Genomic DNA, 13,407 nt, shown 5'->3' with positions numbered 1-13,407 from the left:
TTATACCGTTAAACCAGAGATTTCTGTGACACAAAATAGTTAATAAATAACATTTCCCACTTGTCTACTTTACATCAGCACAATTTTGGAAATAAAATTTTTTTTTTGTTAGGAAGTTAGAAGAGTTCAAAGTTTATCAGCGATTTCTCATTTTTACATCAAAATTTACAAAGCCATTTTTTTTAGGGACCACATCACATTTGAAGTGATTTTGAGAGGCCTAGATGACAGAAAATACCCAAAAGTGACCCCATTCTAAAAACTGCACCCCCCAAAGTACTCAAAACCACATTCAAGAAGTTTATTAACCCTTCAGGTGCTTCACATGTACAAAAGCAATGTGGAATGAAAAAAAAGCAAAAATTAATGTGAGGCAAACCCTGGGATATGAAGATGAATTATGACTTCCAGTCATAATCGCTCTCATCACTCCATGGCAGTGCCCCCTCCCTTCTTGTTCTCAATGTCCACCATCTGGGAAGGTGTCACATCCCACTTACACCTCCAACAGCCATCTCCTGTGATATGGAAATGAGATGATGTGGGAACAATGGACACAGGATGACTCCCTGCCGTGACCCTGTAGTAGGGGCTGCTATCTAATTAGCAAGGCTATGGAAGTATCCAGACAGAACGACTCCAGTAAAAAATGGTTCATATCTCGCAAGCCATATTTCCGATAAATATGGCAACCATAAAAATGGTGTCTCCGCATGCGGACGATGCTGGCACACCCTTTTTATGGGAGCAGGACCTGGGGAAATACCCCAGGCGTGATATCAGCCAATGGGGAACTAGTAGACAAGTCATGAGTCCTCTCATTCTGTAGCTAAATTCATAACTGTCACAATGAGAGCATTGGCGTCCGCCTACGACGCTCCCAGGCCAAGTTATGGCCATATTCCATGTTGTGGATTTTGTCCATAACTCCAGCCAGGGGTGGAGCAGTGCTCCCTCTGAGGTCACGAAGGTAGGAGGGGACCTGGATTTGCCCAGGTTGATAACCCTACTTCGGCCATTTTCCAGTGTTCTTTCGCTGGGGGTCACGTGTAGGAAACATCTGTGGGAGTTCCTGGAAACCTGGCCTACAGCGCCCCCCTGTGGCCAGACGCACAAGGTAACTGCGGGAACTGTGTATGCCTGTTTGTAAACCATGCTTTGCTTGTAACTGTACTCTGACATATGTATATTCTGTAGATTCCCTATTGTATATATTGTAGTTCTAGTGTGCTTTAGGCTGATTAAATTATATAATTAATCTTGGGCTGTTCTGTTATCTCGATCTTGAATCCCACGTCTGTGTGTTCGGCTAATAGTTACCGTGAAGCGGTTGGTGGCAGCGAGTTGTGCCAAGGATTATTGTGGGGAGGCCAGTGAGATTCGGGGAGGTTTTATATATTCCGCCCGCGGAGGTCGGGGGAATATATACCCTACTCTCACCGGGGACCCTTCAATAATCGGCATAAGTAGTATAGCGGCCTCCTTGCTTATTGTCGGGCAATTCCATAATTGGCCTGACTATAAGAGGGGCGCTAGAGAGCGCGTCGCGTGCTCTGTCTGTCGGTCGGGAGGTATAAAGGAGGGGTGACCCCCCACTTGTTACCCCCCGATTGTGACGTACTGGTAGCCAGCGCGGGGGATTTCTGAGTGACCCCCCCGGTGGTTCGTGACATATTGGTGGCATAGCGGTGGGATCGAGATAATAGTGTGTGTGAGTGTGAGACCCATACTCCCAGACACTAAAGACTGCCTGCAGCAGCTGTGGCTGCTGGGGTCTTCAGACCAGACCAACACTAGAGTGTCAGAGTGCAGATACTGTAAGGTGTGTGGAGGCATCAGGTGTCAGTTCTGTGTCAGTGACCAAAGTCTGCAACAATGGCTGAGAGCACCAGGAGCAAAGCCAAAGGAATGGCCGATGCTCAGGCCAGAGACGATGAGGAGGTTGTCCACGAGCCCTCCAGGAGCTCGACGCCAGAAAACCGTTCTGCAGAGGACAGCGCACAACCTGGCAATTATGGACAAGATGAGGAGCAGCTCACCCAAGGGTCCTCAACGAGCCAGATGCCAGCCCTCCGCTCTGCAATGGACAGTGAAGCACCAGGCTCCGCAGCGGGCCGCAGATCACCACGTGCCATTCCACCGAGCCTGGGAGGCTCGGATAGCCTTCTTCAAATGGCTATGGCCCTTCTCCAGGCTGGAGACCGGGATACCTACGAGATACTCATGGCCGAGCGTGAGCGACAGGCAGCGCGTGACGCTGAGGCTGCGGAGCGGCAAGCAGTGCGTGAGGCTGCGGAGCGGCAAGCAGCACGTGAAGAGCGCCAGGCAGAGCGTGACTACCAGCTGCAGCTAGCTCAGCTCCGGCCCTCATCAGCCACACGTGACCTTCAAGACACCAAACTTCCAAAGGTCCGTGTTGAGGACTTCCCAGTGCTGGAGAAGGACGGAGACTTGGACTCTTTCTTGACTGCTTTTGAACGGACTTGCCTGCAGCACCATCTGGACAAGGACCAGTGGGCCAAATACCTGACCCCCCGTTTAAGGGGTAAGGCCCTGGATATCCTTGGGGACTTGCCTGCTGAGGCAGATCAGGGCTACGACACCATCAAGCGGGCCCTGATCCAAGAGTACAACCTCACTCCAGAGTCCTACCGCAAGAAGTTCCGGAGCCTACAGAAGGGACCAAAGGACTCCTGGGCTGACCACCGGCGGGCACTTGCCCGAGCTGCCGACCACTGGACCCAAGGCCTGCAGCTTTCCACCGGACCGGAGATCCTGGACTTGTTCATCACGGAGCAACTCTTGTGGAACTGCCCTGAGGATCTCCGCCAGTTCATCCGAGACCAGAAGCCAAAAGGGGTCCACGGCTACAGCTGCCCTGGCCAATGACTACACCAACAATCGGGCTCCTGAGGCCAGGAGAGCAGCCACCAGCAGCACCTGGAGAGGGGGTAAGATGAACTCTGCGACTGCCCCACCTGCCCCTAGACTGCAGGGGGTGTCCCCCTCAACTCCCCTCTCCAGGCCCGTGGCAGAACCAAGACGGTGCCACCAGTGCAACCTACCTGGACACTTCAAGGCCATGTGCCCTCAGCGTCCCAAGGCCCCGGCTCCGTCCCCGTCCCAAGGGCCGCCCAAGGTGTATTGTGTGGGTGGGGGTGGTGGTAGGTCCCTGGACAGCTTCCAACCTGTCACCGTCGGCCGGTCTGTGACCATGGGACTGCGAGACAGCGCCTCGGAGGTGACTCTGGTGCGGCCTGACATGGTGTCCCCCCAAGACTTGATCCCGGGAAAAACCCTCGCTGTCTCCGGGATTGGAGGCATTGACCCGGCGCTGCCTGCTGCTGACATTTATGTGGACTGGGGCGCAGGGCGAGGGGTGAGGGAGGTGGGGGTAACTGATCGGATCCCCGCAAACGTGCTACTTGGGACAGATTTGGGGCAGATAACCTCCCAGTTTGGGCCCCAACCAAGGGCTGAACCTTCAGCCAGTACTGACATGCCTCCGGACAATGTTAATGTGTTATCTATGAATGATGTAAGGGAGGAGGGAGTGAACTCTGATATTTCTGCTTGCATAGACACCATAGACACACACACAGCTGCAGCTGTGACAGGGGAGGGGGTCAGAGAAAGGTGTGACAATGCCTCTACAAGTAATCAGCCTGTGAGCTGGGATCTGTTGCCCTCTGCAGGGATAAGCAGAGAGCAGGGTGCTGCAGGGGGAGGACCAGTGTGTGGGGTGGGGGCTACCACAGCAAATGTGGGGTCCCCAGAGATTTCACAGCGGGGTTCTGTTGCTGCAGGAGGGGAACAGGCAGGTGAGATTGGGGCCGGTCCAGGAGCGGAAGTGCTCCCAGGTAAGATCTCGGTGCATGGTTCCCCCACAACCGGGGTGTCAGGAAGCCAGGTAGGTCTGCCTGAACCGGCGACTTGGTCAGGAACGGAGGAGGAGCAGGCACGACCCACGGTCGCAGCGGCTGTGGCCGCTGTCACCCGCAGTGGGAGTGCTGGAAGCCAAGGGGCCTCCCGGAGGTCCGATAGCTCTTCCCCTTCTGACCAAGTGGCAGCCGAGTCAGGTGGAGGCCAGGACACAGGTCCCGGGGTACTGACCGAAGATGTGACAGTCTCGTCGATTCTGGCCACATCTAGTCAGGGGTTTCAGGCAGCGTTAGAAGCTGACGACAGCCTGAAAGCTCTTAAGGAGCAGGCGGCACAGCCTCCCTCGGACTCGGACCCGGAGCGAGTGGTCTGGGACCAAGGACGGCTGTACCGGGCCACGGTCCAGCAGGGTTCACCGGAGGCGTGGCCCAGGGACCGACAGTTGGTGGTACCCTATCCGTTCCGGACGGAGTTGTTGCGGATCGCACATGAGATTCCGATGGCCGGACACCTAGGGATCGCTAAGACCAAGGCCAGGTTAAACCAGCATTTCTACTGGCCAAAAATGGGGGCCGATGTGGCTGCCTACTGCCGTTCGTGTGAAACCTGTCAGAGAGTGGGGAAGGCGGGGCCACACCCCAAAGCCCCACTGGTATCTCTGCCAATCATCGATGAGCCTTTCAGGAGGGTGGCTGTGGATCTGGTCGGCCCGCTGGCCATCCCCAGCAGCTCCGGGAAACGCTTCATACTGACGGTAGTGGACTATGCCACCCGGTACCCGGAAGCAGTGGCCTTGTCGTCCATTCGGGCTGACAAGGTGGCCACCGCATTGCTGGAGATTTTCTCCCGAGTGGGTTTTCCCCAGGAAATGCTCACTGACCGGGGGACCCAATTCATGTCCCAGCTGATGGAGGCCCTCTGTAAGCAAGTCCAGGTGCGACATCTGGTGGCCAGCCCGTACCATCCACAGACTAATGGCCTGTGCGAGCGGTTTAATGGCACCTTAAAGCAGATGCTTAAGATGTTGGTCGACTCCCATGGGCGTGACTGGGAGCGGTATCTCCCACACCTGTTATTTGCTTACCGGGAGGTTCCACAGGCCTCAACAGGATTCTCACCGTTTGAGCTCCTGTACGGGCGACGTGTGCGGGGCCCCCTGGCTCTGGTGAAAGAGGCTTGGGAAGGGGATTTGGCCACCCCTGTAGTGTCGGTTATCGAGTATGTCGTGCGCTTCCGGGACAAAATGCAGGCCTTGACGCAACTGGTACACGACAATATGGCTCAAGCCCAGGCCGATCAGAAGCGTTGGTACGACCAGAACGCTTGTGAGAGGACCTACCAAGTGGGTCAAAAGGTGTGGGTACTGGTCCCCGTACCACAGGACAAGCTTCAGGCAGCCTGGGAAGGCCCATACCTCGTGTACCAGCAGCTCAACCCTGTGACGTACCTGGTCACCCTGGACCCTGCCCGTGGAAGGCGGAAGCCCTTCCATGTGAACATGATGAAGGCACATCATGAGCGGGAGGCATGTGCGCTCCCCGTGTGCAACCTGCCCGAGGAGGGAGAAGCGGAAACCCTCTTGGATATGCTAGCCCAGGTTAGGGCAGGCGGATCCATTGAGGATGTGGAGGTTGGCCACCAGCTCTTGGAGGACCAACGGTCCCAGCTGTGGGCCACCCTACACCCCTTCCGGGGGTTGTTTACCAACCAGCCCGGAAGGACTGACTTGGCTGTCCATCACGTGGACACTGGGGATCATCCCCCGATCCGGCGTTCAGCATATCGGGTCTCCCTGGAGGTGCAGCAACACATGCGCCAGGAGATTGACGAGATGCTGAAGCTGGGGGTGATCCAGGCATCCAACAGCGCTTGGGCCTCGCCTGTAGTCCTCGTCCCTAAAAAGGACAGAACCACTCGGTTCTGCGTGGACTACAGGGGGCTCAATGCTGTCACGGTCGCCGATGCGTACCCAATGCCACGCATCGGTGACCTGCTCGATCAGTTGGCCGGGGCTCAGTACCTGACCATCATGGATCTGAGCCGGGGATATTGGCAGATCCCCCTGACTCGCAAGGCCAGGGAACGCTCTGCCTTTATTACCCCATTTGGACTGTACGAGTCCACGGTGATGCCATTCGGGATGAGGAATGCCCCTGCCACTTTCCAGCGGATGGTCAACACCCTGCTCAAGGGACTTGAAGGGTACGCGGCCGCGTACCTGGATGACATTGCCGTCTTCAGTCCCACCTGGGAGGACCACCTAGAGCATCTAGCACAGGTGCTCAGGCGGATCCACCGGGCAGGTTTGACCATCAAGCCGGGAAAGTGTCAGCTGGCCATGAGCGAGGTCCAGTACCTCGGTCACCGGGTAGGTGGGAGAACACTGAAGCCCGAGCCTGAGAAAGTGGAGGCCATCGCATCCTGGCCCACCCCCAGGACCAAGAAGCAGGTGATGTCCTTCTTGGGGACCGCTGGGTACTATAGGAGGTTTGTTCCATGCTATAGTAGCCTGGCAAAGCCCTTGACGGACCTCACCAAGAAGAAGCTGCCCTCTGCAGTCGATTGGACAATGGACTGCGAGACAGCCTTCCGGGCCCTAAAGGACGCCCTGTCCAGCCCGCCCGTGCTACAGGCAGCCGACTTCACGCGGCCGTTTGTAGTACAGACCGACGCCAGTGACTTCGGCCTCGGTGCGGTGCTCAGCCAGGTGGACTCTGCGAGCCAAGAGCACCCAGTCTTGTACCTGAGCAGGAAGCTGTTACCAAGGGAAGTGGCCTATTCCACGATGGAGAAGGAGTGCCTGGCCATAGTGTGGGCCCTGCAGCGTCTGCAACCCTATCTATACGGGCGCCACTTCATCGTGGAGACGGACCACAATCCCCTCAGCTGGTTGCACACCGTCTCTGGGACGAATGGGCGATTGTTGCGATGGAGCCTTGCGCTCCAGCAATACAACTTCACCATTCGCCACAAAAGGGGCCGTGACCACGGTAACGCAGACGGGCTGTCCCGACAAGGAGAGGTCGCGGACGGGCGCACGGGGGAACACCGGAGTGTGCTGCCCCCTAGCGCCCTCAAAAGGGGGGAGGTGTGAGGCAAACCCTGGGATATGAAGATGAATTATGACTTCCAGTCATAATCGCTCTCATCACTCCATGGCAGTGCCCCCTCCCTTCTTGTTCTCAATGTCCACCATCTGGGAAGGTGTCACATCCCACTTACACCTCCAACAGCCATCTCCTGTGATATGGAAATGAGATGATGTGGGAACAATGGACACAGGATGACTCCCTGCCGTGACCCTGTAGTAGGGGCTGCTATCTAATTAGCAAGGCTATGGAAGTATCCAGACAGAACGACTCCAGTAAAAAATGGTTCATATCTCGCAAGCCATATTTCCGATAAATATGGCAACCATAAAAATGGTGTCTCCGCATGCGGACGATGCTGGCACACCCTTTTTATGGGAGCAGGACCTGGGGAAATACCCCAGGCGTGATATCAGCCAATGGGGAACTAGTAGACAAGTCATGAGTCCTCTCATTCTGTAGCTAAATTCATAACAATGAGAGCATTGGCGTCCGCCTACGACGCTCCCAGGCCAAGTTATGGCCATATTCCATGTTGTGGATTTTGTCCATAACTCCAGCCAGGGGTGGAGCAGTGCTCCCTCTGAGGTCACGAAGGTAGGAGGGGACCTGGATTTGCCCAGGTTGATAACCCTACTTCGGCCATTTTCCAGTGTTCTTTCGCTGGGGGTCACGTGTAGGAAACATCTGTGGGAGTTCCTGGAAACCTGGCCTACAGCGCCCCCCTGTGGCCAGACGCACAAGGTAACTGCGGGAACTGTGTATGCCTGTTTGTAAACCATGCTTTGCTTGTAACTGTACTCTGACATATGTATATTCTGTAGATTCCCTATTGTATATATTGTAGTTCTAGTGTGCTTTAGGCTGATTAAATTATATAATTAATCTTGGGCTGTTCTGTTATCTCGATCTTGAATCCCACGTCTGTGTGTTCGGCTAATAATTACCGTGAAGCGGTTGGTGGCAGCGAGTTGTGCCAAGGATTATTGTGGGGAGGCCAGTGAGATTCGGGGAGGTTTTATATATTCCGCCCGCGGAGGTCGGGGGAATATATACCCTACTCTCACCGGGGACCCTTCAATAATCGGCATAAGTAGTATAGCGGCCTCCTTGCTTATTGTCGGGCAATTCCATAATTGGCCTGACTATAAGAGGGGCGCTAGAGAGCGCGTCACGTGCTCTGTCTGTCGGTCGGGAGGTATAAAGGAGGGGTGACCCCCCACTTGTTACCCCCCGATTGTGACGTACTGGTAGCCAGCGCGGGGGATTTCTGAGTGACCCCCCCGGTGGTTCGTGACAATTAAATTTTACCTAAAAATGTTGCTCTAACCCAAATTTATTCACTTTTAGAAGAAATAACACAACAAAATGGACCCCAAAACTTGTTCCCCACTTTGTTATGAACGCACTAATACCCCACATGTGGTCAGAAACCTCTGTTTGGACAAATGGGAGGGCTCGGAACAGAAGGAGCAATATTTGAATTTTGGAAAGCAAATTTGGCTGAAATAGATTGCGGGCACCATGTTGCATTTACAGGTCCGCTAAGGTACCTAAACAGAAGAAACCCCTCACAAGTGATGCCATTTTAGAAACTAGACCCCTCAAGGCTTCTATCTAGGGGTATAGTGAGCATTTTGGATCCACAGGTACTTCACAGATTTTGATAACGTTACATTGTCATATTGAAAATTTTAATAATTTTCTCAAAAATGTTGCTTTAGCATCAATTTTCTCACTTTTTCAAGAGGTAATTCCAAAAATTTGACCTCAAGGTTTGTTACCCACTTTTTTATGAGCGCGGTGATACCTCACATGTGGTCTGAAACCTTTGTTTGGACAAATGGGAGGGCTTGGAACGGAAGGAACAATATTTGAATTTTGGAAAGGAAATTTGGCTGAAAAAGATTGCGGGCACCATGTCGCATTTGGAGGTCCCCTAAGGTACCTAAACAGCAGAAACCCCGCACAAGTGACCCAGTTTTGGAAACTAGGCCCCTCAAGGAATTTATCTAGATGTTTGGTGAGTCCCCTGAACCCCCAGGTGCTTCACAGAATTTTATAACGTTGAGCCATGAAAATAAAAAAATAAAATTTTACCACAAAATTGTTACTTCAACCAGGTAGCTTTTTTTTTTTTTTACAAGTGTAAAAGGAAAAAATGCAGCATAAAATTTATTGTGCGATTTCTCCTGAGTTTGGCGATGCCTTATATGTGGTGGAAATCAACTGTTTGGGCGCATGACAGGGCTCGGAAGGGAAGGAGCGCCATTTGACTGCAAAATTGGCTGGAATCAATAGCGGACGCTAAGTTGCATTAGGAGAGCCCCTGAGGTATCTATACAGTGAAGCTCCCCAACATTTGGCCCCATTTTGGAAAATAGACCCCTGAAGGAATTTATCTAGATGTTTGGTGAGTACCCTGAACCCTCAGGTGCTTCACAGAAGTTTATAATGTTGAGCTGTGAAAATAAAAAAATACATTTTTACCAAAAAATTGTTACTTCAATCAGGTAGCTTTTTTTTTTTTTTTTTTTACAAGTGTAAAAGGAAAAAATTCAGCATAAGATTTATTGTGCAATTTCTCCTGAGTATGCTGATACCTTATGTGTGATGAAAATCAACTGTTTGGGTGCACAGCAGGGCTCGGAAGGGAAGGAGTGCCATTTGACTGCACAATTGGCTGGAATCATTAGCGGACGCTATGTTGCATTTGGAAAGCCCCTAAGGTGCCTAAACAATGGAGGTCCCCCACAAGTGACCCCATTCTGGAAACAAGACTCCTCAAGGCTTTTATCTAGGTGTATATTGAGCACTTTGAATCCAAGAGTACTTCACAGAATTTGATAAGCTTAGGTTGCCATATTGAAAATTTTCATTTTTTTCACAAAAATGTTGCTTTAGCATCATATTTCTTACTTTTTCAAGAGGCAACAACAAACCATGGACCCCACAGGTTGTTATCCAATGTCTTATGAGCACAGGGATACCCCACATGTGGCCAAAAACCTCTGTTTGGATAAATGGGAGGGCTTGGAATGGAAGGAGCACCATTTGAATTCTGGAAAAGTTGAAATAAATTGCGGGCACCATGTCACATTAGCAGGGCCCCTTGGGTACCTATACAGCAGAAACCCCCCACAAGTGACCCCATTTTGGAAACTGGATTTTATTCAGGAGTATAGTAAGCGTTTTGAATCCACAGGTACTTCACAAAAATGATGCTGTAGCAACAAATTTCTCACTTTTAGGCCATGTGGCCATGATCAAGCGACACGGCGTCTAGTACACAGTGTCAGCCTTCCTGCAGAGATGTGAGTGTTGTCCACGGGAGAACGCAGCTGTCCATGCCCACGATTTGGGTTCAGGCTGCTGTGGAGCTCTATGCTACCTGCAGAGAACACTCTTGTCTCCGCAGCATAAATTGACATGCTGAGGCTCGGGAAGCTGCACCACAGGTCAGTGTATGCTGCGGAGAAGAGAAGCACATTGGGCATGAGATTTCTAAAAATCCTTCCACTGTGCTTCTACTGCACAACGCAGCGCTATGGACGCAGGGAAAACACTCTGCGCCCAAAACGCTGCAAATCCTGATTGTGGGCACACAGCGTAAAATGCTACAATGGATGAATGGATAGATGTCAAACAAATATAACGTCCCACCCCCTGCATATTCTAAGCTGGCGCCCTTTAGTGCCTTTCATGTGGCACTAAAGGGTGCCTAGCCTTTTATTTAGCCCCCCAAAAAATTAATAATTAAAATAAACGACGTGGGGTCCCCCTATTTTTGATAGCCAGTTAGGGTAAAGCAGACAGCTGTAGCCTGCAAACCACAGCTGACAGCTTCACCTTGGCTGGTGATCAATTTGGAGGGCTCCCCAGGCGTTTTAAAAAAAAAAAAAAAAAAAAAAAAAAAAAAAAAAAAAACACAAACGTGGGGTCCCCCCCAAATTAGATCACCAGCCAAGGTGAAGCGGACAGCTGGGGTCTGGTATTCTCAGGGTGGGAAGAGCCATGGTTATTGGACTCTTCCCAGCCTAAAAATAGCAGGCCGCAGCCTCCCCAGAAGTGGCGCATCCATTAGATGCGCCAATCCTGGCGCTTCGCTCCAGCTCATCCCGCGCCCTGGTGCGGTGGCAAACGGGGTAATATACGGGGTTGATACCAGCTGTAATGTCAACTGGCATCAAGCCCTGGGGTTAGTGATGTCACGGCATCTAAACAGATACCCGACATCACTAGCCCAGTCAGTAATAGAAAAAAATAAACACACAAAAAAAAAATTTGAAAAAAAAACTCCCCGAAACATTCCTTTTTCACCAATTTATTGAAAATAAATAAATTTCGGTCGCTGTAATCCATTTTGGAGGTCCCTCGGCGACTCTGGACCTTCTAGAATATGGGGGGCACGTTCAGGGAACGTATCCCCCATTTTCTAGAAGAGCAAGCTCTCCATGAGCAGTGTGGGTGCAGTAATCTGAGAATACTGCACTCACACTGCCCCGGTCCAACCTAGGGCAGAGTGACCTGCAGTAACCTCATTCCAGAATATGAGGGGCACGCTCACAGAACGTACCCCCCATTTTATAGAACAGCAGGCTCTCCATGTGAGGAGTGTGGCTGCAGATTACTGCACTCACTCTCCCCCGGTCCACAGCGCAGCAGCAAGGTCAGCGTCCCTGCTTACAAGGATCCAGCTGACAGCTGCTGTCTGCGCATGCGCCGCCAGCTTTCTAGGAGGCGGAGTGATCGCGGGGACGGAGCAGCAGGTAGGTAACTGGGCTGACCGGGGGCTGACCGGGGGACGACTTTTCTGCCGCATGTGACGTGTCACATGCGGCAGAAAGAGCAGGATGAATGCGGCCGCGCGCTGTGCGCCGCAATCTTGCATGCTCCGGAGGGGGGGGGGGAGGGGGAGCGCTCTAGAGAACCGGAGGGGGCTCCGGTGGACCGGAGGAGAGGTCAGGGGGAGGACATTTCCCTGCGATTTGAAATGTTTGATCATTTCAGATCGGAGGGAAATGAATGCAGAGCCGGCGGCGGCGCCATTTTGACTGCTCCGGAGGGGGGGGTGGTGGGGGGACTCTCCGGTACCGGGGGCCTTGGGGGCACTAGATTATATTTCTTTATCATCTGACATGTTTGATCATGTCAGATGAGAAAGAAATCAGCATTATTTGCCATTTTTTTTTTTTTTATGTGTACGTCTGTATACGGTGTATACCGGCGATCACATTATCGGGGTCCAAAAAAAACCACCCCGATTCATAATCTTGGGGGTCTCAGCTACCTCCGGTAGCTGAAACCCCCGAGATTTTTCGTCACTGGGGGGCGCTACAAGCTTTTTCCGGCCTGACGCCTCAAGACGTCGGAACAGAATAAGTACCCTGTTTTTCCGACGTCTTGAGACGTTAGGCCGTCACTATGGGGTTAATATTTGGTTGCACATGCTTTGGAATAAATAATTGCAATCAATCACTTCCTATAAGCATCAACAAGCTTCTTTCACCTCCCACCTGGAATTTTGGACTTTTTTGCAAACTGCTCCAGGTCTCTTATATTTGAAGGCAGCAATTGTAAGAAATCTCCACAGGTGTTCAATGGGATTTAGAAGTGGACTAATTTCTGGCCACTTCAGAACTCACCTGCACTCCCCCCACCCCCCCATCGATTTCTTGGCGCTTCTTGTTCTGGGGTCCTGTTGGAAGACCCATGACCTAGAATGCAAACCCAGGTTTCTGACACTGGCACTACTTTGCGACCCAAAATCCTTTGGTAATGGTACGATTTCATGACGTCTTGCACCCAGTCATACCACCCGATGCCAGAGGGCGTTCAACAACCCCAAAATATTTTTGCACCTCCACCATGTTTGACTGTAGGTACGGTGTTTTCTGTGTAGGCCTCATTCACTTTCCAGAAAACAGTAGAATGATGTGCTTTACCAAAAAGTTCTATCTTTGTCTCATTTGCCAACAACACACTTTCCCAGAAAGATTTTCGCTACCTCACAAACATTTTGGCAAACTGCAGTCTTGCTTTTTTATGTCAGCAGTGGCGTCCTCCTGGGTCTCCTGCAATTGCATTTCATTCATGTGTGGACGGACAGTTTGTGCTGACACTGATGCTCCCTGAAACAGCAGGACAACTTGAATTTATTTAAAACTTGATTGGGAATGCTTAGCTACCATCTATACTATCCTGTGTTGCAATCGGTCACGAACGTCTCTCTGCCGTCCCCATCTAGGGAGTTTAGCTACAGTGCCACGTGTTGTAACTTCTTGATTATATTACACATGGTGACAAAGGAATATCACGATCGATTGAGATGTAACCTTGAGATTGTTAAATACAACTTAACAATTTTGGTTTTCAAGTCCTCAGACAGCTCTCTTCTCCTCTATTCTCCAGGCTTAGTGTGGCGCACACACAGACA

The 13,407-nt window shown here is 51.7% G+C and overlaps 1 protein-coding gene across 1 annotated transcript in view; it reads right to left on the bottom strand.

Moving 5' to 3' along the window:
- Nucleotides 1-13,407, bottom strand: part of PIP4K2C (phosphatidylinositol-5-phosphate 4-kinase type 2 gamma) — a 121,323-nt gene that overhangs the window by 88,774 nt on the left and 19,142 nt on the right. The window lies entirely within an intron of this gene.

Source organism: Anomaloglossus baeobatrachus, chromosome 2 (genome assembly GCF_048569485.1).
Source record: "Anomaloglossus baeobatrachus isolate aAnoBae1 chromosome 2, aAnoBae1.hap1, whole genome shotgun sequence".
Lineage (NCBI taxonomy): Eukaryota > Metazoa > Chordata > Amphibia > Anura > Aromobatidae > Anomaloglossus > Anomaloglossus baeobatrachus.
Note: the sequence above shows the minus strand (reverse complement) of the source record. Positions and strands in the feature narration are given on the sequence as shown.